Below are 27,265 nucleotides of genomic sequence, written 5' to 3' on the forward strand. Positions count from 1 at the left end.
AGAGTTGAACTCAGGATCTCCTGTTTACTAGACAGGCGTTTTAACCAGCTAAGCCACAGCACCCACTTGATTCTTAATTTTGAAAACTTTTTCTTTATGGTGTTCAAGAGAATAATGCTTTTTCACTTTCATATTCTTTTCTAAGTTCACACACTTCTCTACTCATAAACTTAAGATGAATGAAGACTCTTCACTTATTCAAAAACACCTCTCTAATTTGAAGTTTACCCTATTCATATCATTTTAAAATATACCTTGCTGAAGTATGGATTAGTTGAATTCAACAATAGAGTGATCATTCACCTCTATCTTGTTCTTTGTCATTTTCTTTTCCCTATTTCAATCAATGCATTCCTACAAAAATCTTCACAATACCAAGTATTTTATTTAATTTTTAAGATAACTTATTCTAAAGTTCATAGAACCAGATGTTTATACTTAAATTGTATTCAACACTTGTTTGATGAAAATTATTCGGAAAGCATGAAGAAAACAGTTAAATGCTGCTGAGATTTGAACTCAGGATTTCCTGTTTACGAGATAGGAGCTTTAACCACTTAGCCACAGCACCAACGGTAATAGTAAAAAATGCATAAATAATTTATTGTTGATGATGAAAATGTGTTTTCTGCTATAAATTCTTCTTTATATGTATTGTAATCTTAAACACGAAAAGATACTCAATCACTTCACAAGGATTCATATGTTTTAATAAACAGGTACTCTTATAAAACCCAATTTCATTTCTTGAATTCTTTACAATTTTTTTTCATGAAGGTAATAATATTGCTCCAATCTTGGTAGACATTTCATCTACGTCTTTCTCATAGATATGTACTTTTTTTCATTTTGCAATAATAGTATTCATTCTATAATCTTGAAAATACCTGGGTTTTTATAAGGTTAAAGGTGATCTGTTCAACAGTAAGATGAATCAGACTTTTATATTTTATTTGTATCGGAATAAGACCTAATGAAAATGATTTGTTATATAACATTGAGAAAAGCAAGGCACTGCTGAGAGATGAACTCAGGATCTCCTGTTTACTAGACACGTGCTTTAACCAGCTAAGCCACAGCACCCACTTGTTTCTTAAATTTGAAACACTTTTCTTTATGGTTTTCAAGAGAATATTGCTTTTTCACTTTCATATTCTTTTCTAAGTTCACACACTTCTCTACTCAAACACTTAAGATGAATGAAGACTCTTCACTTATTCAAAAACACCTCTCTAATTTGAAGTTTACCCTATTCATATCATTTTAAAATATACCTTGCTGAAGAATGGATTAGTTGAATTCAACAATAGAGTGATCATTCACCTCTATCTTGTTCTTTGTCATTTTCGTTTCCCTATTTCAGTCAATGCATTCCTACAAAAATCTTCACAATACCAAGCATTTTATTTAATGTTTAAGATAACTTATTCTAAAGTTCATAGAACCAGATGTTTATTCTTAAATTGTATTCAACATTTGTTTGATGAAAATTATTCGGAAAGCATGGAGAAAACATTTAGGTGCTGCTGAGATTTGAACTCAGGATTTCCTGTTTACGAGACAGGCACTTTAACCACTAAGCCACAGCACCAACGTTAATAGCAAGAAATGCATACATAATTTATTGTTGATGATGAAAATGTGTTTCCTGCTATAAATTCTTCTTTATATGTATTGTAATCTTAAACACGAAAACATACTCAATCACTATGCAAGTATTAATATGTTTTAATAAACAGGTACTCTTATAAAACCCAATTTCATTTCTTGAATTCTTTACAATTTTTTTCATGAAGGTAATAATATTGCTCCAATCTAGGTAGACATTTCATCTACGTATTTCTCATAGATATGTATTTTTTTCATTTTGCAATAACAGTATTCATTCTATAATCTTGAAAATACTTGTGTTTTTATAAGGTTTAAGATGATCTGTTCAACAGTAAGATGAATCAGACTTTTATATTTTAATTGTATCCGAATAAGACCTAATGAAAATGATTTGTTATATAACAATGAGAAAAGCAAGGCGCTGCTGAGAGTTGAACTCAGGATCTCCTGTTTACTAGACAGGCGCTTTAACCAGCTAAGCCACAGCACCCACTTGATTCTTAAATTTGAAACACTTTTCTTTATGGTGTTCAAGAGAATATTGCTTTTTCACTTTCATATTCTTTTCTAAGTTCACACACTTCTCTACTCAAACACTTAAGATGAATGAAGACTCTTCACTTATTCAAAAACACCTCTCTAATTTGAAGTTTACCCTATTCATATCATTTTAAAATATACCTTGCTGAAGAATGGATTAGTTGAATTCAACAATAGAGTGATCATTCACCTCTATCTTGTCTTTGTCATTTTCTTTTCCCTATTTCAGTCAATGCATTCCTACAAAAATCTTCACAATACCAAGCATTTTATTTAATTTTTAAGATAACTTATTCTAAAGTTCATAGAACTAGATGTTTATTCTTAAATTGTATTCAACATTTGTTTGATGAAAATTATTCGGAAAGCATGGAGAAAACATTTAGGTGCTGTTGAGATTTGAACTCAGGATTTCCTGTTTACGAGACAGGCGCTTTAACCACTAAGCCACAGCACCAACGTTAAGAGTAAGAAATGCATACATAATTTATTGTTGATGATGAAAATGTGTTTCCTGCTATAAATTCTTCTTTATATGTATTGTAATCTTAAACACGAAAACATACTCAATCACTACGCAAGTATTAATATGTTTTGATAAACAGGTACTCTTATAAAACTCAATTTCATTTCTTGAATTCTTTAAAAAAAAATCATGAAGGTATTAATATTGCTCAAATCTAGGTAGAAATTTCATCTACGTCTTTCTCATAGATATGTATTTTTTTCATTTGGCAATAACAGTATTCATTCTATAATCTTGAAAATACTTGTGTTTTTATAAGGTTTAAGATGATCTGTTCAACAGTAAGATGAATCAGACTTTTATATTTTAATTGTATCGGAATAAGACCTAATAAAAATGATTTGTTATATAACAATGAGAAAAGCAATTCACTGCTGAGAGTTGAACTCAGGATCTCCTGTTTACTAGACAGGCGCTTTAACCAGCTAAGCCACAGCACCCACTTGATTCTTAAATTTGAAACACTTTTCTTTATGGTGTTCAAGAGAATATTGCTTTTTCACTTTCATATTCTTTTCTAAGTTCACACACTTCTCTACTCAAACACTTAAGATGAATGAAGACTCCTCACTTATTCAAAAACACCTCTCTAATTTGAAGTTTACCCTATTCATATCATTTTAAAATATACCTTGCTGAAGAATGGATTAGTTGAATTCAACAATAGAGTGATCATTCACCTCTATCTTGTTCTTTGTCATTTTCTTTTCCCTATTTCAGTCAATGCATTCCTACAAAAATCCTCACAATACCAAGCATTTTATTTAATTTTTAAGATAACTTATTCTAAAGTTCATAGAACCAGATGTTTATACTTAAATTGTATTCAACACTTGTTTGATGGAAATTATTCGGAAAGCATGGAGAAAACAGTTAAATGCTGCTGAGAATTGAACTCAGGATTTCCTGTTTACGAGACAGGAGCTTTAACCACTAAGCCACAGCATCAACAGTAATAGTAAAAAATGCATAAAGAATTTATTGTTAATGATGAGAAATTGTTTTCTGCTATAAATTCTTCTTTATATGTATTGTAATCTTAAACACGAAAAGATACTCAATCACTACGCAAGGATTAATATGTTTTAATAAACAGGTACTCTAATAAAACCCAATTTCATTTCTTGAATTCTTTACAATTTTTTTCATGAAGGTAATAATATTGCTCCAATCTAGGTAGACATTTCATCTACGTCTTTCTCATAGATATGTATTTTTTTCATTTTGCAATAACAGTATTCATTCTATAATCTTGAAAATACTTGGGTTTTTATAAGGTTAAAGATGATCTGTTCAACAGTAAGATGAATCAGACTTTTATATTTTAATTGTATCGGAATAAGACCTAATGAAAATGATTTGTTATATAACAATGAGAAAAGCAAGGCACTGCTCAGAGTTGAACTCAGGATCTCCTGTTTACTAGACAGGCGCTTTAACCAGCTAAGCCACAGCACCCACTTGATTCTTAAATTTGAAACACTTTTCTTTATGGTGTTCAAGAGAATATTGCTTTTTCACTTTCATATTCTTTTCTAAGTTCACACACTTCTCTACTCAAACACTTAAGATGAATGACGACTCTTCACTTATTCAAAAACACCTCTCTAATTTGAAGTTTACCCTATTCATATCATTTTAAAATATCCCTTGCTGAAGAATGGATTAGTTGAATTCAACAATAGAGTGATCATTCACCTCTATCTTGTTCTTTGTCATTTTCTTTTCCCTATTTCAGTCAATGCATTCCTACAAAAATCTTCACAATACCAAGCATTTTATTTAATTTTTAAGATAACTTATTCTAAAGTTCATAGATCCAGATGTTTATTCTTAAATTGTATTCAACATGCGTTTGATGTAAATTATTCGGAAAGCATGGAGAAAACAGTTAGGTTCTGCTGAGATTTGAACTCAGGATTTCCTGTATATGAGAAAGGCGCTTTAACCACTAAGCCACAGCACCAACGTTAATAGTAAGAAATGCATAAATTATTCATTGATGATGATGAAAATGTGTTTCCTGCTATAAATCCTTCTTTATATGTATTGTAATCTTAAACAGGAAAACATACTCAATCACTACGCAAGTATTAATATGTTTTAATAAACAGGTACTCTTATAAAACCCAATTTAATTTCTTGAATTCTTTACAATTTTTTTTCATGAAGGTAATAATATTACTCCAATCTAGGTAGACATTTCATCTACGTCTTTCTCATAGATATGTATTTTTTTCATTTTGCAATAACATTATTCATTCTATAATCTTGAAAATACTTGGGTTTTTATAAGGTTAAAGATGATCTGTTCAACAGTAAGATGAATCAGACTTTTATATTTTAATTGTATCGGAATAAGACCTAATGAAAATGATTTGTTATATAACAAAGAGAAAAGCAAGGCACTGCTCAGAGTTGAACTCAGGATCTCCTGTTTACTAGACAGGCGCTTTAACCAGCTAAGCCACAGCACCCACTTGATTCTTTATTTTGAAACACTTTTCTTTATGGTGTTCAAGAGAATATTGCTTTTTCACTTTCATATTCTTTTCTAAGTTCACACACTTCTCTACTCAAACACTTAAGATGAATGAAGACTCTTCACTTATTCAAAAACACCTCTCTAATTTGAAGTTTACCCTATTCATATCATTTTAAAATATCCCTTGCTGAAGAATGGATTAGTTGAATTCAACAATAGAGTGATCATTCACCTCTATCTTGTTCTTTGTCATTTTCTTTTCCCTATTTCAGTCAATGCATTCCTACAAAAATCTTCACAATACCAAGCATTTTATTTAATGTTTAAGATAACTTATTCTAAAGTTCATAGATCCAGATGTTTATTCTTAAATTGTATTCAACATTTGTTTGATGTAAATTATTCGGAAAGCATGGAGAAAACAGTTAGGTTCTGCTGAGATTTGAACTCAGGATTTCCTGTTTACGAGAAAGGTGCTTTAACCACTAAGCCACAGCACCAACGTTAATAGTAAGAAATGCATAAATTATTCATTGTTGATGATGAAAATGTGTTTCCTGCTATAAATTCTTCTTTATATGTATTGTAATCTTAAACAGGAAAACATACTCAATCACTACGCAAGTATTAATATGTTTTAATAAACAGGTACTCTTATAAAACCCAATTTCATTTCTTGAATTCTTTACAACTTTTTTTTCATGAAGGTAATAATATTACTCCAATCTAGGTAGACATTTCATCTACGTCTTTCTCATAGATATGTATTTTTTTCATTTTGCAATAACATTATTCATTCTATAATCTTGAAAATAATTGGGTTTTTATAAGGTTAAAGATGATCTGTTCAACAGTAAGATGAATCAGACTTTTATATTTTAATTGTATTGGAATAAGACCTAATGAAAATGATTTGTTATATATTACAATGAGAAAAGCAAGGCGCTGCTGAGATTTGAACTCAGGATCTCCTGTTTACTAGACAGGCGCTTTAACCAGCTAAGCCACAGCACCCACTTGATTCTTAAGTTTGAAACACTTTTTTTTATGGTGTTCAAGAGAATATTGCTTTTTCACTTTCATATTCTTTTCTAAGTTCACACACTTCTCTACTCAAACACTTAAGATGAATGAAGACTCTTCACTTATTCAAAAACACCTCTCTAATTTGAAGCTTACCCTATTCATATCATTTTAAAATATACCTTGCTGAAGAATGGATTAGTTGAATTCAACAATAGAGTGATCATTCACCTGTATCTTGTTCTTTGTCATTTTCTTTTCCCTATTTCAGTCAATGCATTCCTACAAATATCTTCTCAATACCAAGCATTTTATTTAATTTTTAAGATAACTTATTCTAAAGTTCATAGAACCAGATGTTTATTCTTAAATTGTATTCAACATTTGTTTGATGAAAATTATTCGGAAAGCATGGAGAAAACAGTTAGGTGCTGTTGAGATTTGAACTCAGGATTTCCTGTTTACGAGACAGGCGCTTTAATCACTAAGCCACAGCACCAACGTTAATAGTAAGAAATGCATACATAATTTATTGTTGATGATGAAAATGTGTTTCCTGCTATAAATTCTTCTTTATATGTATTCTAATCTTAAACACGAAAAAAACTCAATCACTACGCAAGTATTAATATGTTTTAATAAACAGGTACTCTTATAAAACTCAATTTCATTTCTTGAATTCTTAAAAAAAAAAATCATGAAGTTATTAATATTGCTCAAATCTAGGTAGAAATTTCATCTACGTCTTTCTCATAGATATGTCTTTTTTTCATTTGGCAATAACAGTATTCATTCTATAATCTTGAAAATACTTGTGTTTTTATAAGGTTTACGATGATCTGTTCAACAGTAAGATGAATCAGGCTTTTATATTTTAATGGTATCGGAATAAGACCTAATAAAAATGATTTGTTATATAACAATGAGAAAAGCAAGGGACTGCTGAGAGTTGAACTCAGGATCTCCTGTTTACTAGACAGGCGCTTTAACCAGCTAAGCCACAGCACCCACTTGATTCTTAAATTTGAAACACTTTTCTTTATGGTGTTCAAGAGAATATTGCTTTTTCACTTTCATATTCTTTTCTAAGTTCACACACTTCTCTACTCAAACACTTAAGATGAATGAAGACTCTTCACTTATTCAAAAACACCTCTCTAATTTGAAGTTTACCCTATTCATATCATTTTAAAATATACCTTGCTGAAGAATGGATTAGTTGAATTCAACAATAGAGTGATCATACACCTCTATCTTGTTCTTTGTCATTTTCTTTTCCCTATTTCAGTCAATGCATTCCTACAAAAATCTTCACAATACCAAGCATTTTATTTAATTTTTAAGATAACTTATTCTAAAGTTCATAGAACCAGATGTTTATACTTAAATTGTATTCAACACTTGTTTGATGAAAATTATTCGGAAAGCATGGAGAAAACAGTTAAATGCTGCTGAGATTTGAACTCAGGATTTCCTGTTTACGAGACAGGAGCTTTAACCACTAAGCCACAGCACCAACAGTAACAGTAAAAAATGCATAAAGAAATTATTGTTTATGATGAAAATGTGTTTTCTGCTATAAATTCTTCTTTATATGTATTGTAATCTTAAACACGAAAAGATACTCAATCACTACGCAAGGATTAATATGTTTTAATAAGCAGGTACTCCTATAAAACCCAATTTCATTTCTTGAATTCTTTACAATTTTTTTTCATGAAGGTAATAATATTGCTCCAATCTAGGTAGACATTTCATCTACGTCTTTCTCATAGATATGTATTTTTTTCATTTTTCAATAACAGTATTCATTCTATAATCTTGAAAATACTTGGGTTTTTATAAGGTTAAAGATGATCTGTTCAACAGTAAGATGAATCAGACTTTTATATTTTAATTGTATCGGAATAAGACCTAATGAAAATGATTTGTTATATAACAATCAGAAAAGCAAGGCGCTGCTAAGATTTGAACTCAGGATCTCCTATTTACTAGACAGGCGCTTTAACCAGCTAAGCCACAGCACCCACTTGATTTTTAAGTTTGAAACACTTTTCTTTATGGTGTTCAAGAGAATATTGCTTTTTCACTTTCATATTCTTTTCTAAGTTCACACACTTCTCTACTCATGAACTTAAGATGAATGATGACTCTTCACTTATTCAAAAACACCTCTCTAATTTGAAGTTTACCCTATTCATATCATTTTAAAATATACCTTGCTGAAGAATGGATTAGTTGAATTCAACAATAGAGTGATCATTCACCTCTATCTTGTTCTTTGTCATTTTCTTTTCCCTATTTCAATCAATGCATTCCTACAAAAATATTCACAATACCAAGTATTTTATTTAATTTTTAAGATAACTTATTCTAAAGTTCATAGAACCAGATGTTTATACTTAAATTGTATTCAACACTTGTTTGATGAAAAATATTCGGAAAGCATGGAGAAAACAGTTAAATGCTGCTGAGATTTGAACTCAGGATTTCCTGTTTACGAGACAGGAGCTTTAACCACTAAGCCACAGCACCAATGGTAATAGTAAAAAATGCATAAATAATTTATTGTTGATGATGAAAATGTGTTTTCTGCTATAAATTCTTCTTTATATGTATTGTAATCTTAAACACGAAAAGATACTCAATCACTACGCAAGGATTCATATGATTTAATAAACAGGTACTCTTATAAAACTCAATTTCATTTCTTGAATCCTTTAAAAAAAAAATCATGAAGGTATTAATATTGCTCAAATCTAGGTAGAAATTTAATCTACGTTTTTCTCATAGATATATATTTTTTTCATTTTGCAATAACATTATTCATTCTATAATCTTGAAAATACTTGGGTTTTTATAAGGTTAAAGATGATCTGTTCATCAGTAAGATGAATCAGACTTTTATATTTTAATTGTATCGGAATAAGACCTAATGAAAATGATTTGTTATATATTACAATGAGAAAAGCAAGGCGCTGCTGAGATTTGAACTCAGGATTTCCTGTTTACTAGACAGGCGCTTTAACCAGCTAAGCCACAGCACCCACTTGATTCTTAAATTTGAAACACTTTTCTTTATGGTGTTCAAGAGAATATTGCTTTTTCACTTTCATATTCTTTTCTAAGTTCACACGCTTCTCTACTCAAACACTTAAGATGAATGAAGACTCTTCACTTATTCAAAAACACCTCTCTAATTTGAAGTTTACCCTATTCATATCATTTTAAAATATTCCTTGCTGAAGAATGGATTTGTTGAATTCCACAATAGAGTGATCATATGGCTGAGATACCCGCCACCCCCTCTCGACGCAATCCCCAAGGATGGGAAACGGAAACGGTTCTGAACTTTTGGAAGGCGGGAGGGAGTGACCCTCCCGGCCGTATTTATTAAAATATGAAACAAAATCAAAACATTAAAATAACAGTTTCATATTATGTACAATTTCATTTCCACATTACGATGTTTGGCTAACCTTAACATATTTCTAATACAAAGGTTCTCCTAGCCGAACTAACATCCTACAAAACATTTAACTTGAAATTGTACATCCTAATGTTAAGGGCCAACGGCAAGGTCGTAACCGGTGTCAGATCCCTAAACCAGAATTACCCCCCCCACTTGGGAGGGGCGACTGCACAGAGGCTGTACCTCAAATGCATCTACCAATTTCCCTTGACTTGACGGGGGCCCCAATGAACTCGACGCCATTTGAAGGTCGTCCGAGGACTCGTGTGAGGTGTCTAGAAGGTAGCGTAAACCCCCTTCCCACCCCACACAACTTACCACATCTGCCGTCGCAGGTGTCCTGGCCCCGGGAAATTCCCCAGGAGGGGCCCGTAGCCCCTCCTATCAAGGAAGGGGCCTTGACCGCCTTTCCTTTTCTTTTGGTGGCCCATCCTTAGAAGGGACCGCCTCCCCGTTGAGGGGCCAATGGCCACCTCCCCCGGGCGCTCCCATCCGTAATGGGTGACGCCCCCCCATAGGGATCTTCCAATTACTGCTCACCGATCATGACCTTACCGCCACAGGCCGGATAGTTGACCGGCTATCCGGACCCCCCACAACAACTCCTGCCTAAAGGTCATGTTTCAAACTCTTTAGCCAAGCTATGAGGTCTCCTATGAGTAACTCATTCCCCACCCGGGACAAATGGACCCCATCTCCCAAATACATACTGTCCCCCTTGATACAACCATGCGGAATAGAATGCAGTGCCCTTGAACAAAACAATCTACCCAACTTGTTATTTACTTTCTTCACTGAGTGATTCAGAGCAGAAACCGAAATCGCCCCCGCCACACTTTTCGTGGAATCATATGGGACCATGCAATTGTGCACCCTGGAACTCTTCTCGCCAACCAACTTACAGTGGAAAGCATTGCCTCGAGAAGCAGTCGTCTACCAGTGGTCACCAAATCATTACCCCCAAGATGGACTATGATTATAGACGGCGGTGACCTTGTCCTCCCTAACAAACCCTCGAAAAAGGATTGAAACTGGTCAATACAGAGCCCGCCCCTTCCATAGAAGGTCACCCTGTACCCGTATTCCCCAGCCATGTGAATCATGTCACCTGCTTCGAATACGTCCGCGGCACGCCTCACGTATGAGTGGCCCACGACCCACACCACTTTTTCCGCAGCCGGTGATGTCTGACCGGTGGTTCCCAGGTGTCGGGTTGACTGCTCAGTCCGCCCCGCCTCGTAAGCTTGCGAAACTGTAAACTAAACAAAAACAAGAAGCGTGAGAACATGATTACCGCTTCACAACATGTGCAACCGCACATACCTCTTGTAACAATTCGAGGACCAACGCCCCAAACGTTTCACTTTTTCCACACTCAGACCCCTGGCTGTAGCTTCAGTAGCAGCCCCTATCCGAAAGGAATGGGTCCCAAACTCGCCGGGGTTCAAACCCGCGGCCGAAATTGACATTGAAAGCACCCGCTGGAACTGAAACCTCGTCAGTGGGGTGGCGTCAGAGTGTCTCAACAAGGTCCCCCCCCATGATGCCACCCTCTGCGCTAAATATTCCTCTACGCAAACAACAGGGCACATGGGAGATCCGGGAATCCTATGTATGACTATGCAGTCCCCAATCGCACCCTGATCGGCCTTGGACCTGACAAACGAGACAGTCATCCTCTCCATCTTAACCTGAATGTGCTCTCGGCACAGTCCCCCCACCGTATCCTGCTTGTTCTTTGCCACCAGTTCGCTTACCCGCATAGCCCCATGGAATGCTAACGCAAAAGCGGCTCGGAATAACACTGTTTCATACTGGGATGAACACGTCGCAGGGAGTACGGAAAATAACAGGGCCAACCTATCCAGACCTATCGGGTGTCTCTCATCTACTCTGCGACCTTCAAGGCGTTGCCACCCACGTAGCGCTTTCTGCACCACGAAAGACGCTGTCGGGTCCTGGATCCCATGAGCCTTCGCCATAAAGGAAATGGCGGCCCGATGCCTCTGGGCCGTAGCTACTGATTTGCCTGCCTGATGTAAGGACAGCAAAAATTTTACGACAAACTCTTCCTGGCCCCAAAGCTCCCCCCTAGCAGAACCCAAAAAGGACCAATAGGAACGAAACGCCCCTTCATATGCCTTCCTTGTCCTGGGTGCTAAACTCTCTCCCACGAGGTTTTGTAGTTCGGGGCACCGAGAGACCAGAGAGCTTCGGGAAAGGGTGCCGCCACCGGGTCCGCTGTGGGCAGAAAACCCCAGAAGGCCTGCATACGGAAACGAGAAAGCGCATCAGCCGCTTGGTTCAGCACCCCTGGGACATGTCGCGCCCTAAAGAGCACATTCAACTGCATACACAACAATACAATTTCTTTAAGCAGTCTTAGAATCCATTTACAACGTGCTGCCTGACTATTGATACACTCAACCACGGTCATGTTATCAGACCAGAACACCACAGAGTGATCTCGGAACCCCTCAGGCCATGTTTTCAGGGCCACCAAAATAGGGAAGAGCTCGAGGAAAGCAATGTTACTTGTCAGCCCGCACTCGTGCCACCATGACGGCCATTTCTGAGCCGACCATTGCGTACCGAATATGGCGCCAAAACCTACACTCCCCGCCGAATCTGTCCACAGCCCCAGCTCCTCGGAGGACACCGCCGGCTTGTTCCAGACAACTCGACCATTGAAATCTGCCAGGAATGCCAACCAAATGCGCATGTCCTGGCGAATCTCTGCCGAGAGCCTCGTGCGGTGATGTCCCTCCTTAAGGCCGACCATGGCTTGTGCAATCGAGCGGGAAAAGGGGCGGGCCATTGGGATTACTCTAAGGGCAAAATTCAACTGGCCCACCATTTGTTGCAATTGATGCAGGTTTACCTTAGTCTCTCGAATACATGTTTCAAGGGATGCCCTGAATTTCAACACCTTCTCTTTGGGCACCCGAAAACAACCTTCCTCCGAGTCGAGCTCGATCCCCAGAAACTCGAGTGAAGTCGAGGGACCCACAGTCTTACCTGGTGCCAATGGCACGCCAAAGTGATTCATTAAGACACAAAACTCTTTTAAAGCCTGTCCACATTCCGGATCCCCGGCTGCCCCCAGGAACAGAAAGTCATCGAGATAATGCATCACATGCTGAAAACCCGTCTTTCTTGTGAATACCCATTGCAAAAAACAACTGAACTTTTCAAAATAAGCACAAGATATGGAGCAACCCATTGGCATACATTTATCCATGTAATAGCGACCCTGAAACATGAAACCAAGGAGACGCTGATCGTCTGGGTGTACCGGGAGCAACCGGAACGCTGACTCGATGTCCGATTTGGCCATCAGCGCTCCGGGCCCCAGGCGATTCAACATGGCGACGGCCTCATCGAAAGATGCGTACCGCACCGAACACACTTCCGGGTCTATCGCATCATTCACGGAAAGACCTCGTGGGGCTGACAAATTATGTATTAGCCTAAACTCACCCGGGTCCTTCTTGGGGACCACCCCTAAGGGGGAACAAACAAAGTTAGCAACCGGTGGTAACTCGAATGGACCGGCAACCCGCCCTCGAGTCACCTCTTTCCCAATCTTTATCTGTACCACCGCCGTATGCTGCAGGACCGACAGTTGGTTCTTACAACTTGTTTTACCCTGAAAATCCCCCACCGGAATGCGGAAACCATACGAAAACCCATCTCGCAACACCCCAGCGGAGACATGATCCGGGTATTCATTGAGCAAAGGAATCATTGCCATGGTATCAACCGGGGTAGGTAAAGGCGCCCCTCGGACTATTTCAGACCTGTTTGGCGCTTCCCCTACCACCGTTATCACCCGTTTTGGCTCTGCACATGGTCTCGGGATGAGAGGACTGTCCACACCCCCCACATTCGTGTCTAAACTTGCATGACCCCTGAGGCCTTGTACATTTTCCCCTGTTAAAATTCCAACAAATCCCCTTTTTACCTGCGTTGCCACTCGACTTCGAGTGATGCTCGTTACCTGCACCCGTCCGAAAGGGTGTCCCAGAGGTTTGGCGGGAAGACTCACCCCCGAAACCCCCCGACAATGGTACCTTTAACATGCCTGAATTCTCCATTTTTTGCCAAGAAATGGAGTCATAACAATCCCAAGTTAGGGCTGGGTCGTGCTCCTTAGCCTTCCTAAAAATATTGTCATAACAAAACCACTGATTGCCCTCGTACGCTAGAGAATATTCCATGATACGTGTCTGATAAATAGGTAATTCCGTCAACAACTCAGGCCTTCGCTCACCCATAATGGAGGTGAAAATGCCAAACGCTCTGCCCCAAGTACCTATGTTCTCGTTGACCTTAAAGGCGGCCATTTTTGCGCGCCAAACACTCGGATGCATAAGCTCTTTTTGGCCCTTCACATGCTCGATCTCGTAATGATCAGTAAGCAAAGAAAACATATTCACATACTTATCAGCCCAAATCTTTTCCTTAATTTCGAGTGGAACATGCTGGGCCACTTTCTCCCTTCATGAGGGTACAGACCCCTCCCCCGCAATCGGCAGTAGCCGCTTACCTGAACTAGGTGCTGTACTTGCTGCCGAACTCGCGCCTGCTGCCATCTCAGCCACCGGAACCTGTGGGGGAACAGAAGATGGTGCCTTCGCAGCCTCTCTAGATTCCCGCAATTGTACTGCCCTGGCGTCGTCCGCCGTGGTGCCCTCACTATCTTTTCCCAACCACGCTGCCAGTTGTGCAGCCAACTCGGGAGGCATATCTTCCCCGTTCACAGGGGTGACTACCACGGGGATCGGATGCCCCTCCTTCGGAACCGGGATTGGCTCCTCTATCGGTGTATCGGGAACCGGGGCCTCCCCCCCAGGTGCCCCCCTCTTGGACCTCTTGCCTCTCCCGCTAGGGACAACTCCCGGCAATGCTGGTCCGACAATTCGCTTCGGGCCTCCCTCCCCGTTCTTTACCGCCATCTGTTTCTTCAACTCGGCTATCTCCTTCACGAGCATGCGGAGCATCTGATCGGTACCGACCCGCTTTCCGACCTTCTTGCCCGGCATTCTCCAACGAAGATATCTGTAAAACAAGAACAAAATTACAACGCTCAAAATTGGCTCTTCGTTCCGTCTCGAGCTCACGTGCAGCGGGGAGGTGCAGCTTCAGAGCACAGGAACAAGAGGATGCTTTCTTGGCTTGTTGCTCCTTTTATCCGTCTTCGGGCGGGCGTAAACCCGCCTCCGCCTGCCTCCGGGGGCGTGGCCGGCGGCGTCAGCGTCTAGGACAACCCACTCCAGGGCGGGAAAAGGCGCGCCCCGGCTACGCCGCTTCGGGCATACCAGCCGAGACTCGCCTCCCGCCCAAGATGGCCTCCCAGGGGGATCGGGGTACTCCACCATACGTTCGGGGGGACCGAGTGGTCGCCCCTTTCCATTCACCTCTATCTTGTTCTTTGTCATTTTCTTTTCCCTATTTCAGTCAATGCATTCCTACAAAAATCTTCACAATACCAAGCATTTTATTTCATTTTTAAGATAACTTATTCTAAACTTCATAGAACCAGATGTTTATTCTTAAATTGTATTCAACATTTGTTTGATGAAAATTATTCGGAAAGCATGGAGAAAAGAGTTAGGTGCTGTTGAGATTTGAACTCAGGATTTCCTGTTTACGAGACAGGCGCTTTAACCACTAAGCCACAGCACCAACGTTAATAGTAAGAAATGCATACATAATTTATTGTTGATGAGGAAAATGTGTTTCCTGCTATAAATTCTTCTTACTATTGTATTGTAATCTTAAACACGAAAACATACTCAATCACTAAGCAAGTATTAATATGTTCTAATAAACAGGTACTCTTATAAAACTCAATTTCATTTCTTGAATTCTTTAAAAAAAAAAATCATGAAGGTAATAATATTGCTCAAATCTAGGTAGAAATTTCATCTACGTCTTTCTCATAGATATGTATTTTTTTTATTTGGCAATAACAGTATTCATTCTATAATCTTGAAAATACTTGTGTTTTTATAAGGTTTAAGATGATCTGTTCAACAGTAAGATGAATCAGACTTTTATATTTTAATTGTATCGGAATAAGACCTAATGAAAATGACTTGTTATATAACAATGAGAAAAGCAAGGCACAGCTGAGAGTTGAACTCAGGATCTCCTGTTCACTAGACAGGCGTTTTAACCAGCTAAGCCACAGCACCCACTTGATTCTTAATTTTGAAAACTTTTTCTTTATGGTGTTCAAGAGAGTAATGCTTTTTCACTTCTCTACTCATAAACTTAAGATGAATGAAGACTCTTCACTTATTCAAAAACACCTCTCTAATTTGAAGTTTACCCTATTCATATCATTTTAAAATATACCTTGCTGAAGAATGGATTAGTTGAATTCAACAATAGAGTGATCATTCACCTCTATCTTGTTCTTTGTCATTTTCTTTTCCCTATTTCAATCAATGCATTCCTACAAAAATCTTCACAATACCAAGTATTTTATTTAATTTTTAAGATAACTTATTCTAAAGTACATAGAACCAGATGTTTATACTTAAATTGTATTCAACACTTGTTTGATGAAAATTATTCGGAAAGCATGAAGAAAACAGTTAAATACTGCTGAGATTTGAACTCAGGATTTCCTGTTTACGAGATAGGAGCTTTAACCACTTAGCCACAGCACCAACGGTAATAGTAAAAAATGCATAAATAATTTATTGTTGATGATGAAAATGTGTTTTCTGCTATAAATTCTTCTTTATATGTATTGTAATCTTAAACACGAAAAGATACTCAATCACTTCGCAAGGATTCATATGTTTTAATAAACAGGTACTCATATAAAACCCAATTTCATTTCTTGAATTCTTTACAATTTTTTTTCATGAAGGTAATAATATTGCTCCTATCTTGGTAGACATTTCATCTACGTCTTTCTTATAGATATGTACTTTTTTCATTTTGCAATAACAGTATTCATTCTATAATCTTGAAAATACCTGGGTTTTTATAAGGTTAAAGGTGATCTGTTCAACAGTAAGATGAATCAGACTTTTATATTTTAATTGTATCGGAATAAGACCTAATGAAAATGATTTGTTATATAACAATGAGAAAAGCAAGGCACTGCTGAGAGATGAACTCAGGATCTCCTTTTTACTAGACAGGTGCTTTAACCAGCTAAGCCACAGCACCCACTTGATTCTTAAATTTGAAACACTTTTCTTTATGGTTTTCAAGAGAATATTGCTTTTTCACTTTCATATTCTTTTCTAAGTTCACACACTTCTCTACTCAAACACTTAAGATGAATGAAGACTCTTCACTTATTCAAAAACACCTCTCTAATTTGAAGTTTACCCTATTCATATCATTTTAAAATATACCTTGCTGAAGAATGGATTAGTTGAATTCAACAATAGAGTGATCATTCACCTCTATCTTGTTCTTTGTCATTTTCTTTTCCCTATTTCAGTCAATGCATTCCTACAAAAATCTTCACAATACCAAGCATTTTATTTAATTTTTAAGATAACTTATTCTAAAGTTCATAGAACCAGATGTTTATTCTTAAATTGTATTCAACATTTGTTTGATGAAAATTATTCGGAAAGCATGGAGAAAACATTTAGGTGCTGCTGCGATTTGAACTCAGGATTTCCTGTTTACGAGACAGGCGCTTTAACCACTAAGCCACAGCACCAACCTTAATAGTAAGAAATGCATACATAATTTATTGTTGATGATGAAAATGTGTTTCCTGCTATAAATTCTTCTTTATATGTATTGTAATCTTAAACAGGAAAACATACTCAATCACTACGCAAGTATTAATATGTTTTAATAAACAGGTACTCTTATAAAACCCAATTTCATTTCTTGAATTCTTTACAATTTTTTTTCATGAAGGTAATAATATTGCTCCAATCTAGGTAGACATTTCATCTACGTCTTTCTCATAGATATATATTTTTTTCATTTTGCAATAACATTATTCATTCTATAATCTTGAAAATACTTGGGTTTTTAAAAGGTTAAAGATGATCTGTTCATCAGTAAGATGAATCAGACTTTTATATTTTAATTGTATCGGAATAAGACCTAATGAAAATGACTTGTTATATAACAATGAGAAAAGCAAGGCACAGCTGAGAGTTGAACTCAGGATCTCCTGTTTACTAGACAGGCGTTTTAACCAGCTAAGCCACAGCACCCACTTGATTCTTAACTTTGAAAACTTTTTCTTTATGGTGTTCAAGAGAGTAATGCTTTTTCACTTCTCTACTCATAAACTTAAGATGAATGAAGACTCTTCACTTATTCAAAAACACCTCTCTAATTTGAAGTTTACCCTATTCATATCATTTTAAAATATACCTTGCTGAAGAATGGATTAGTTGAATTCAACAATAGAGTGATCATTCACCTCTATCTTGTTCTTTGTCATTTTCTTTTCCCTATTTCAATCAATGCATTCCTACAAAAATCTTCACAATACCAAGTATTTTATTTAATTTTTAAGATAACTTATTCTAAAGTACATAGAACCAGATGTTTATACTTAAATTGCATTCAACACTTGTTTGATGAAAATTATTCGGAAAGCATGAAGAAAACAGTTAAATACTGCTGAGATTTGAACTCAGGATTTCCTGTTTACGAGATAGGAGCTTTAACCACTTAGCCACAGCACCAACGGTAATAGTAAAAAATGCATAAATAATTTATTGTTGATGATGAAAATGTGTTTTCTGCTATAAATTCTTCTTTATATGTATTGTAATCTTAAACACGAAAAGATACTCAATCACTTCGCAAGGATTCATATGTTTTAATAAACAGGTACTCATATAAAACCCAATTTAATTTCTTGAATTCTTTACAATTTTTTTTCATGAAGGTAATAATATTGCTCCTATCTTGGTAGACATTTCATCTACGTCTTTCTTATAGATATGTACTTTTTTCATTTTGCAATAACAGTACTCATTCTATAATCTTGAAAATACCTGGGTTTTTATAAGGTTAAAGGTGATCTGTTCAACAGTAAGATGAATCAGACTTTTATATTTTAATTGTATCGGAATAAGACCTAATGAAAATGATTTGTTATATAACAATGAGAAAAGCAAGGCACTGCTGAGAGATGAACTCAGGATCTCCTTTTTACTAGACAGGTGCTTTAACCAGCTAAGCCACAGCACCCACTTGATTCTTAAATTTGAAACACTTTTCTTTATGGTTTTCAAGAGAATATTGCTTTTTCACTTTCATATTCTTTTCTAAGTTCACACACTTCTCTACTCAAACACTTAAGATGAATGAAGACTCTTCACTTATTCAAAAACACCTCTCTAATTTGAAGTTTACCCTATTCATATCATTTTAAAATATACCTTGCTGAAGAATGGATTAGTTGAATTCAACAATAGAGTGATCATTCACCTCTATCTTGTTCTTTGTCATTTTCTTTTCCCTATTTCAGTCAATGCATTCCTACAAAAATCTTCACAATACCAAGCATTTTATTTAATTTTTAAGATAACTTATTCTAAAGTTCATAGAACCAGATGTTTATTCTTAAATTGTATTCAACATTTGTTTGATGAAAATTATTCGGAAAGCATGGAGAAAACATTTAGGTGCTGCTGCGATTTGAACTCAGGATTTCCTGTTTACGAGACAGGCGCTTTAACCACTAAGCCACAGCACCAACCTTAATAGTAAGAAATGCATACATAATTTATTGTTGATGATGAAAATGTGTTTCCTGCTATAAATTCTTCTTTATATGTATTGTAATCTTAAACAGGAAAACATACTCAATCACTACGCAAGTATTAATATGTTTTAATAAACAGGTACTCTTATAAAACCCAATTTCATTTCTTGAATTCTTTACAATTTTTTTTCATGAAGGTAATAATAATGCTCCAATCTAGGTAGACATTTCATCTACGTCTTTCTCATAGATATATATTTTTTTCATTTTGCAATAACATTATTCATTCTATAATCTTGAAAATACTTGGGTTTTTATAAGGTTAAAGATGATCTGTTCATCAGTAAGATGAATCAGACTTTTATATTTTAATTGTATCGGAATAAGACCTAATGAAAATGATTTGTTATATATTACAATGAGAAAAGCAAGGCGCTGCTGAGATTTGAACTCAGGATTTCCTGTTTACTAGACAGGCGCTTTAACCAGCTAAGCCACAGCACCCACTTGATTCTTAAATTTGAAACACTTTTCTTTATGGTGTTCAAGAGAATATTGCTTTTTCACTTTCATATTCTTTTCTAAGTTCACACACTTCTCTACTCAAACACTTAAGATGAATGAAGACTGTTCACTTATTCAAAAACACCTCTCTAATTTGAAGTTTACCCTATTCATATCATTTTAAAATATTCCTTGCTGAAGAATGGATTTGTTGAATTCCACAATAGAGTGATCATTCACCTCTATCTTGTTCTTTGTAATTTTCTTTTCCCTATTTCAGTCAATGCATTCCTACAAAAATCTTCACAATACCAAGCATTTTATTTCATTTTTAAGATAACTTATTCTAAAGTTCATAGAACCAGATGTTTATTCTTAAATTGTATTCAACATTTGTTTGATGAAAATTATTCGGAAAGCATGGAGAAAAGAGTTAGGTGCTGTTGAGATTTGAACTCAGGATTTCCTGTTTACGAGACAGGCGCTTTAACCACTAAGCCACAGCACCAACGTTAATAGTAAGCAATGCATATATAATTTATTGTTGATGATGAAAATGTGTTTCCTGCTATAAATTCTTCTTTATATGTATTGTAATCTTAAACACGAAAACATACTCAATCACTACGCAAGTATTAATATGTTTTAATAAACAGGTACTCTTATAAAACTCAATTTCATTTCTTGAATTCTTTAAAAAAAAAAATCATGAAGGTATTAATATTGCTCAAATCTAGTTAGAAATTTCATCTACGTCTTTCTCATAGATATGTATGTTTTTTATTTGGCAATAACAGTATTCATTCCATAATCTTGAAAATACTTGTGTTTTTATAAGGTTTAAGATGATCTGTTCAACAGTAAGATGAATCAGACTTTTATATTTTAATTGTATCGGAATAAGACCTAATGAAAATGATTTGTTCTATAACAATGAGAAAAGCAAGGCACAGCTGAGAGTTGAACTCAGGATCTCCTGTTTACTAGACAGGCGTTTTAACCAGCTAAGCCACAGCACCCACTTGATTCTTAATTTTGAAAACTTTTTCTTTATGTTGTTCAAGAGAATAATGCTTTTTCACTTTCATATTCTTTTCTAAGTTCACACACTTCTCTACTCATAAACTTAAGATGAATGAAGACTCTTCACTTATTCAAAAACACCTCTCTAATTTGAAGTTTACCCTATTCATATCATTTTAAAATATACCTTGCTGAAGAATGGATTAGTTGAATTCAACAATAGAGTGATCATTCACCTCTATCTTGTTCTTTGTCATTTTCTTTTCCCTATTTCAATCAATGCATTCCTACAAAAATCTTCACAATACCAAGTATTTTATTTAATTTTTAAGATAACTTATTCTAAAGTTCATAGAACCAGATGTTTATACTTAAATTGTATTCAACACTTGTTTGATGAAAATTATTCAGAAAGCATGAAGAAAACAGTTAAATGCTGCTGAGATTTGAACTCAGGATTTCCTGTTTACGAGATAGGAGCTTTAACCACTAAGCCACAGCACCAACGGTAATAGTAAAAAATGCATAAATAATTTATTGTTGATGATGAAAATGTGTTTTCTGCTATAAATTCTTCTTTATATGTATTGTAATCTTAAACACGAAAAGATACTCAATCACTACGCAAGGATTCATATATTTTAATAAACAGGTACTCTTATAAAACCCAATTTCATTTCTTGAATTCTTTACAATTTTTTTCATGAAGGTAATAATATTGCTCCAATCTTGGTAGGCATTTCATCTACGTCTTTCTCATAGATATGTACTTTTTTTGATTTTGCAATAACAGTATTCATTCTATAATCTTGAAAATACTTGGGTTTTTATAAGGTTAAAGATGATCTGTTCAACAGTAAGATGAATCAGGCTTTTATATTTTAATTGTATCGGAATAAGACCTAATGAAAATGATTTGTTATATAACAATGAGAAAAGCAAGGCACTGCTCAGAGTTGAACTCAGGATCTCCTGTTTACTAGACAGGCGCTTTAACCAGCTAAGCCACAGCACCCACTTGATTCTTTATTTTGAAACACTTTTCTTTATGGTGTTCAAGAGAATATTGCTTTTTCACTTTCATATTCTTTTCTAAGTTCACACACTTCTCTACTCAAACACTTAAGATGAATGAAGACTCTTCACTTATTCAAAAACACCTCTCTAATTTGAAGTTTACCCTATTCATATCATTTTAAAATATTCCTTGCTGAAGAATGGATTTGTTGAATTCTACAATAGAGTGATCATTCACCTCTATCTTGTTCTTTGTCATTTTCTTTTCCCTATTTCAGTCAATGCATTCCTACAAAAATCTTCACAATACCAAGCATTTTATTTCATTTTTAAGATAACTTATTCTAAAGTTCATAGAACCAGATGTTTATTCTTAAATTGTATTCAACATTTGTTTGATGAAAATTATTCGGAAAGCATGGAGAAAAGAGTTCGGTGCTGTTGAGATTTGAACTCAGGATTTCCTGATTACGAGACAGGTGCTTTAACCACTAAGCCACAGCACCAACGTAAATAGTAAGAAATGCATACATAATTTATTGTTGATGATGAAAATGTGTTTCCTGCTATAAATTCTTCTTTATATGTATTGTAATCTTAAACACGAAAACATACTCAATCACTACGCAAGTATTAATATGTTTTAATAAACAGGTACTCTTATAAAACTCAATTTCATTTCTTGAATTCTTTAAAAAAAAAATCATGAAGGTATTAATATTGCTCAAATCTAGGTAGAAATTTCATCTACGTCTTTCTCATAGATATGTATTTTTTTTATTTGGCAATAACAGTATTCATTCTATAATCTTGAAAATACTTGTGTTTTTATAAGGTTTAAGATGATCTGTTCAACGGTAAGATGAATCAGACTTTTATATTTTAATAGTATCGGAATAAGACCTAATGAAAATCATTTGTTATATAACAATGAGAAAAGCAAGGCACAGCTCAGATTTGAACTCAGTATCTCCTGTTTACTAGACAGGCGTTTTAACCAGCAAAGCCACAGCACCCACTTGATTCTTAATTTTGAAAACTTTTTCTTTATGGTGTTCAAGAGAATAATGCTTTTTCACTTTCATATTCTTTTCTAAGTTCACACACTTCTCTACTCATAAACTTAAGATGAATGAAGACTCTTCACTTATTCAAAAACACCTCTCTAATTTGAAGTTTACCCTATTCATATCATTTTAAAATATACCTTGCTGAAGTATGGATTAGTTGAATTCAACAATAGAGTGATCATTCACCTCTATCTTGTTCTTTGTCATTTTCTTTTCCCTATTTCAATCAATGCATTCCTACAAAAATCTTCACAATACCAAGTATTTTATTTAATTTTTAAGATAACTTATTCTAAAGTTCATAGAACCAGATGTTTATACTTAAATTGTATTCAACACTTGTTTGATGAAAATTATTTGGAAAGCATGAAGAAAACAGTTAAATGCTGCTGAGATTTGAACTCAGGATTTCATGTTTACGAGATAGGAGCTTTAACCACTTAGCCACAGCACCAACGGTAATAGTAAAAAATGCATAAATAATTTATTGTTGATGATGAAAATGTGTTTTCTGCTATAAATTCTTCTTTATATGTATTGTAATCTTAAACACGAAAAGATACTCAATCACTTCACAAGGATTCATATGTTTTAATAAACAGGTACTCTTATAAAACCCAATTTCATTTCTTGAATTCTTTACAATTTTTTTTCATGAAGGTAATAATATTGCTCCAATCTTGGTAGACATTTCATCTACGTCTTTCTCATAGATATGTACTTTTTTTCATTTTGCAATAACAGTATTCATTCTATAATCTTGAAAATACCTGGGTTTTTATAAGGTTAAAGGTGATCTGTTCAACAGTAAGATGAATCAGACTTTTATATTTTAATTGTATCGGAATAAGACCTAATGAAAATGATTTGTTATATAACATTGAGAAAAGAATGGCACTGCTGAGAGATGAACTCAGGATCTCCTGTTTACTAGACAGGTGCTTTAACCAGCTAAGCCACAGCACCCACTTGATTCTTAAATTTGAAACACTTTTCTTTATGGTGTTCAAGAGAATATTGCTTTTTCACTTTCATATTCTTTTCTAAGTTCACACACTTCTCTACTCAAACACTTAAGATGAATGAAGACTCTTCACTTATTCAAAAACACCTCTCTAATTTGAAGTTTACCCTATTCATATCATTTTAAAATATACCTTGCTGAAGAATGGATTAGTTGAATTCAACAATAGAGTGATCATTCACCTCTATCTTGTTCTTTGTCATTTTCTTTTCCCTATTTCAATCAATGCATTCCTACATAAATCTTCACAATACCAAGTGTTTTATTTAATTTTTAAGATAACTTATTCTAAAGTTCATAGAACCAGATGTTTATACTTAAATTGTATTCAACACTTGTTTGATGGAAATTATTCGGAAAGCATGGAGAAAACAGTTAAATGCTGCTGAGAATTTAACTCAGGATTTCCTGTTTACGAGACAGGAGCTTTAACCACTAAGCCACAGCACCAACAGTAATAGTAAAAAATGCATAAAGAATTTATTGTTAATGATGAAAATTTGTTTTCTGCTATAAATTCTTCTTTATATGTATTGTAATCTTAAACACGAAAAGATACTCAATCACTACGCAAGGATTAATATGTTTTAATAAACAGGTACTCTAATAAAACCCAATTTCATTTCTTGAATTCTTTACAATTTTTTTCATGAAGGTAATAATATTGCTCCAATCTAGGTAGACATTTCATCTACGTCTTTCTCATAGATATGTATTTTTTTCATTTTGCAATAACAGTATTCATTCTATAATCTTGAAAATACTTGGGTTTTTATAAGGTTAAAGATGATCTGTTCAACAGTAAGATGAATCAGACTTTTATATTTTAATTGTATCGGAATAAGACCTAATGAAAATGATTTGTTATATAACAATGAGAAAAGCAAGGCACTGCTCAGAGTTGAACTCAGGATCTCCTGTTTACTAGACAGGCGCTTTAACCAGCTAAGCCACAGCACCCACTTGATTCTTAAATTTGAAACACTTTTCTTTATGGTGTTCAAGAGAATATTGCTTTTTCACTTTCATATTCTTTTCTAAGTTCACACACTTCTCTACTCAAACACTTAAGATGAATGAAGACTCTTCACTTATTCAAAAACACCTCTCTAATTTTAAGTTTACCCTATTCATATCATTTTAAAATATCCCTTGCTGAAGAATGGATTAGTTGAATTCAACAATAGAGTGATCATTCACCTCTATCTTGTTCTTTGTCATTTACTTTTCCCTATTTCAGTTAATGCATTCCTACAAAAATCTTCACAATACCAAGCATTTTATTTAATGTTTAAGATAACTTATTCTAAAGTTCATAGATCCAGATGTTTATTCTTAAATTGTATTCAACATGCGTTTGATGTAAATTATTCGGAAAGCATGGAGAAAACAGTTAGGTTCTGCTGAGATTTGAACTCAGGATTTCCTGTTTACGAGAAAGGCGCTTTAACCACTAAGCCACAGCACCAACGTAAATAGTAAGAAATGCATAAATTATTCATTGTTGATGATGAAAATGTGTTTCCTGCTATAAATCCTTCTTTATATGTATTGTAATCTTAAACAGGAAAACATACTCAATCACTACGCAAGTATTAATATGTTTTAATAAACAGGTACTCTTATAAAACCCAATTTCATTTCTTGAATTCCTTACAATTTTTTTCATGAAGGTAATAATATTACTCCAATCTAGGTAGACATTTCATCTACGTCTTTCTCATAGATATGTATTTTTTTCATTTTGCAATAACATTATTCATTCTATAATCTTGAAAATACTTGGGTTTTTATAAGGTTAAAGATGATCTGTTCAACAGTAAGATGAATCAGACTTTTATATTTTAATTGTATCGGAATAAGACCTAATGAAAATGATTTGTTATATAACAATGAGAAAAGCAAGGCACTACTCAGAGTTGAACTCAGGATCTCCTGTTTACTAGACAGGCGCTTTAACCAGCTAAGCCACAGCACCCACTTGATTCTTTATTTTGAAACACTTTTATTTATGGTGTTCAAGAGAATATTGCTTTTTCACTTTCATATTCTTTTCTAAGTTCACACACTTCTCTACTCAAACACTTAAGATGAATGAAGACTCTTCACTTATTCAAAAACACCTCTCTAATTTGAAGCTTACCATATTCATATCATTTTAAAATATACCTTGCTGAAGAATGGATTAGTTGAATTCAACAATAGAGTGATCATTCACCTCTATCTTGTTCTTTGTCATTTTCTTTTCCCTATTTCAATCAATGCATTCCTACAAAAATCTTCACAATACCAAGTATTTTATTTAATTTTTAAGATAACTTATTCTAAAGTTCATAGAACCAGATGTTTATACTTAAATTGTATTCATCACTTGTTTGAGGAAAATTATTCGGAAAGCATGAAGAAAACAGTTAAATGCTGCTGAGATTTGAACTCAGGATTTCCTGTTTACGAGATAGGAGCTTTAACCACTAAGCCACAGCACCAACGGTAATAGTAAAAAATGCATAAATAATTTATTGTTGATGATGAAAATGTGTTTTCTGCTATAAATTCTTCTTTATATGTATTGTAATCTTAAACACGAAAAGATACTCAATCACTACGCAAGGATTCATATATTTTAATAAACAGGTACTCTTATAAAACCCAATTTCATTTCTTGAATTCTTTACAATTTTTTTCATGAAGGTAATAATATTGCTCCAATCTTGGTAGGCATTTCATCTACGTCTTTCTCATAGATATGTACTTTTTTTCATTTTGCAATACCAGTATTCATTCTATAATCTTGAAAATACTTGGGTTTTTATAAGGTTAAAGATGATCTGTTCATCAGTAAGATGAATCAGACTTTTATATTTTAATTGTATCGGAATAAGACCTAATGAAAATGATTTGTTATATATTACAATGAGAAAAGCAAGGCGCTGCTGAGATTTGAACTCAGGATCTCATGTTTACTAGACAGGCGCTTTAACCAGCTAAGCCACAGCACCCACTTGATTCTTAAATTTGAAACACTTTTCTTTATGGTGTTCAAGAGAATATTGCTTTTTCACTTTCATATTCTTTTCTAAGTTCACACACTTCTCTACTCAAACACTTAAGATGAATGAAGAATCTTCACTTATTCAAAAACACCTCTCTAATTTGAAGTTTACCCTATTCATATCATTTTAAAATATTCCTTGCTGAAGAATGGATTTGTTGAATTCCACAATAGAGTGATCATTCACCTCTATCTTGTTC

The 27,265-nt window shown here is 34.7% G+C and overlaps 11 non-coding genes across 11 annotated transcripts; all 11 read right to left on the reverse strand.

Moving 5' to 3' along the window:
* Positions 1-1,518: 1,518 nt before the first annotated feature.
* Positions 1,519-1,591, reverse strand: TRNAT-CGU (transfer RNA threonine (anticodon CGU)). Its single transcript has one exon. It is a non-coding gene; the product is annotated as a tRNA-Thr (tRNA).
* A 436-nt stretch (positions 1,592-2,027) lies between these two features.
* TRNAT-AGU (transfer RNA threonine (anticodon AGU)) lies at positions 2,028-2,101 on the reverse strand. The gene has a single exon. It is a non-coding gene; the product is annotated as a tRNA-Thr (tRNA).
* A 434-nt stretch (positions 2,102-2,535) lies between these two features.
* TRNAT-CGU (transfer RNA threonine (anticodon CGU)) lies at positions 2,536-2,608 on the reverse strand. The gene has a single exon. It is a non-coding gene; the product is annotated as a tRNA-Thr (tRNA).
* Positions 2,609-6,102: 3,494 nt separating this feature from the next.
* On the reverse strand, positions 6,103-6,176 carry TRNAT-AGU (transfer RNA threonine (anticodon AGU)). Its single transcript has one exon. It is a non-coding gene; the product is annotated as a tRNA-Thr (tRNA).
* Positions 6,177-7,628: 1,452 nt separating this feature from the next.
* On the reverse strand, positions 7,629-7,701 carry TRNAT-CGU (transfer RNA threonine (anticodon CGU)). Its single transcript has one exon. It is a non-coding gene; the product is annotated as a tRNA-Thr (tRNA).
* Positions 7,702-8,647: 946 nt separating this feature from the next.
* TRNAT-CGU (transfer RNA threonine (anticodon CGU)) lies at positions 8,648-8,720 on the reverse strand. Its single transcript has one exon. It is a non-coding gene; the product is annotated as a tRNA-Thr (tRNA).
* A 438-nt stretch (positions 8,721-9,158) lies between these two features.
* Positions 9,159-9,232, reverse strand: TRNAT-AGU (transfer RNA threonine (anticodon AGU)). Its single transcript has one exon. It is a non-coding gene; the product is annotated as a tRNA-Thr (tRNA).
* A 6,040-nt stretch (positions 9,233-15,272) lies between these two features.
* On the reverse strand, positions 15,273-15,345 carry TRNAT-CGU (transfer RNA threonine (anticodon CGU)). The gene has a single exon. It is a non-coding gene; the product is annotated as a tRNA-Thr (tRNA).
* Positions 15,346-19,805: 4,460 nt separating this feature from the next.
* TRNAT-AGU (transfer RNA threonine (anticodon AGU)) lies at positions 19,806-19,879 on the reverse strand. Its single transcript has one exon. It is a non-coding gene; the product is annotated as a tRNA-Thr (tRNA).
* Positions 19,880-20,314: 435 nt separating this feature from the next.
* On the reverse strand, positions 20,315-20,387 carry TRNAT-CGU (transfer RNA threonine (anticodon CGU)). Its single transcript has one exon. It is a non-coding gene; the product is annotated as a tRNA-Thr (tRNA).
* Positions 20,388-26,938: 6,551 nt separating this feature from the next.
* On the reverse strand, positions 26,939-27,012 carry TRNAT-AGU (transfer RNA threonine (anticodon AGU)). The gene has a single exon. It is a non-coding gene; the product is annotated as a tRNA-Thr (tRNA).
* Positions 27,013-27,265: the final 253 nt, after the last annotated feature.

The sequence above is a fragment of the Lissotriton vulgaris genome, chromosome 12, assembly GCF_964263255.1.
Source record: "Lissotriton vulgaris chromosome 12, aLisVul1.2, whole genome shotgun sequence".
NCBI lineage: Eukaryota > Metazoa > Chordata > Amphibia > Caudata > Salamandridae > Lissotriton > Lissotriton vulgaris.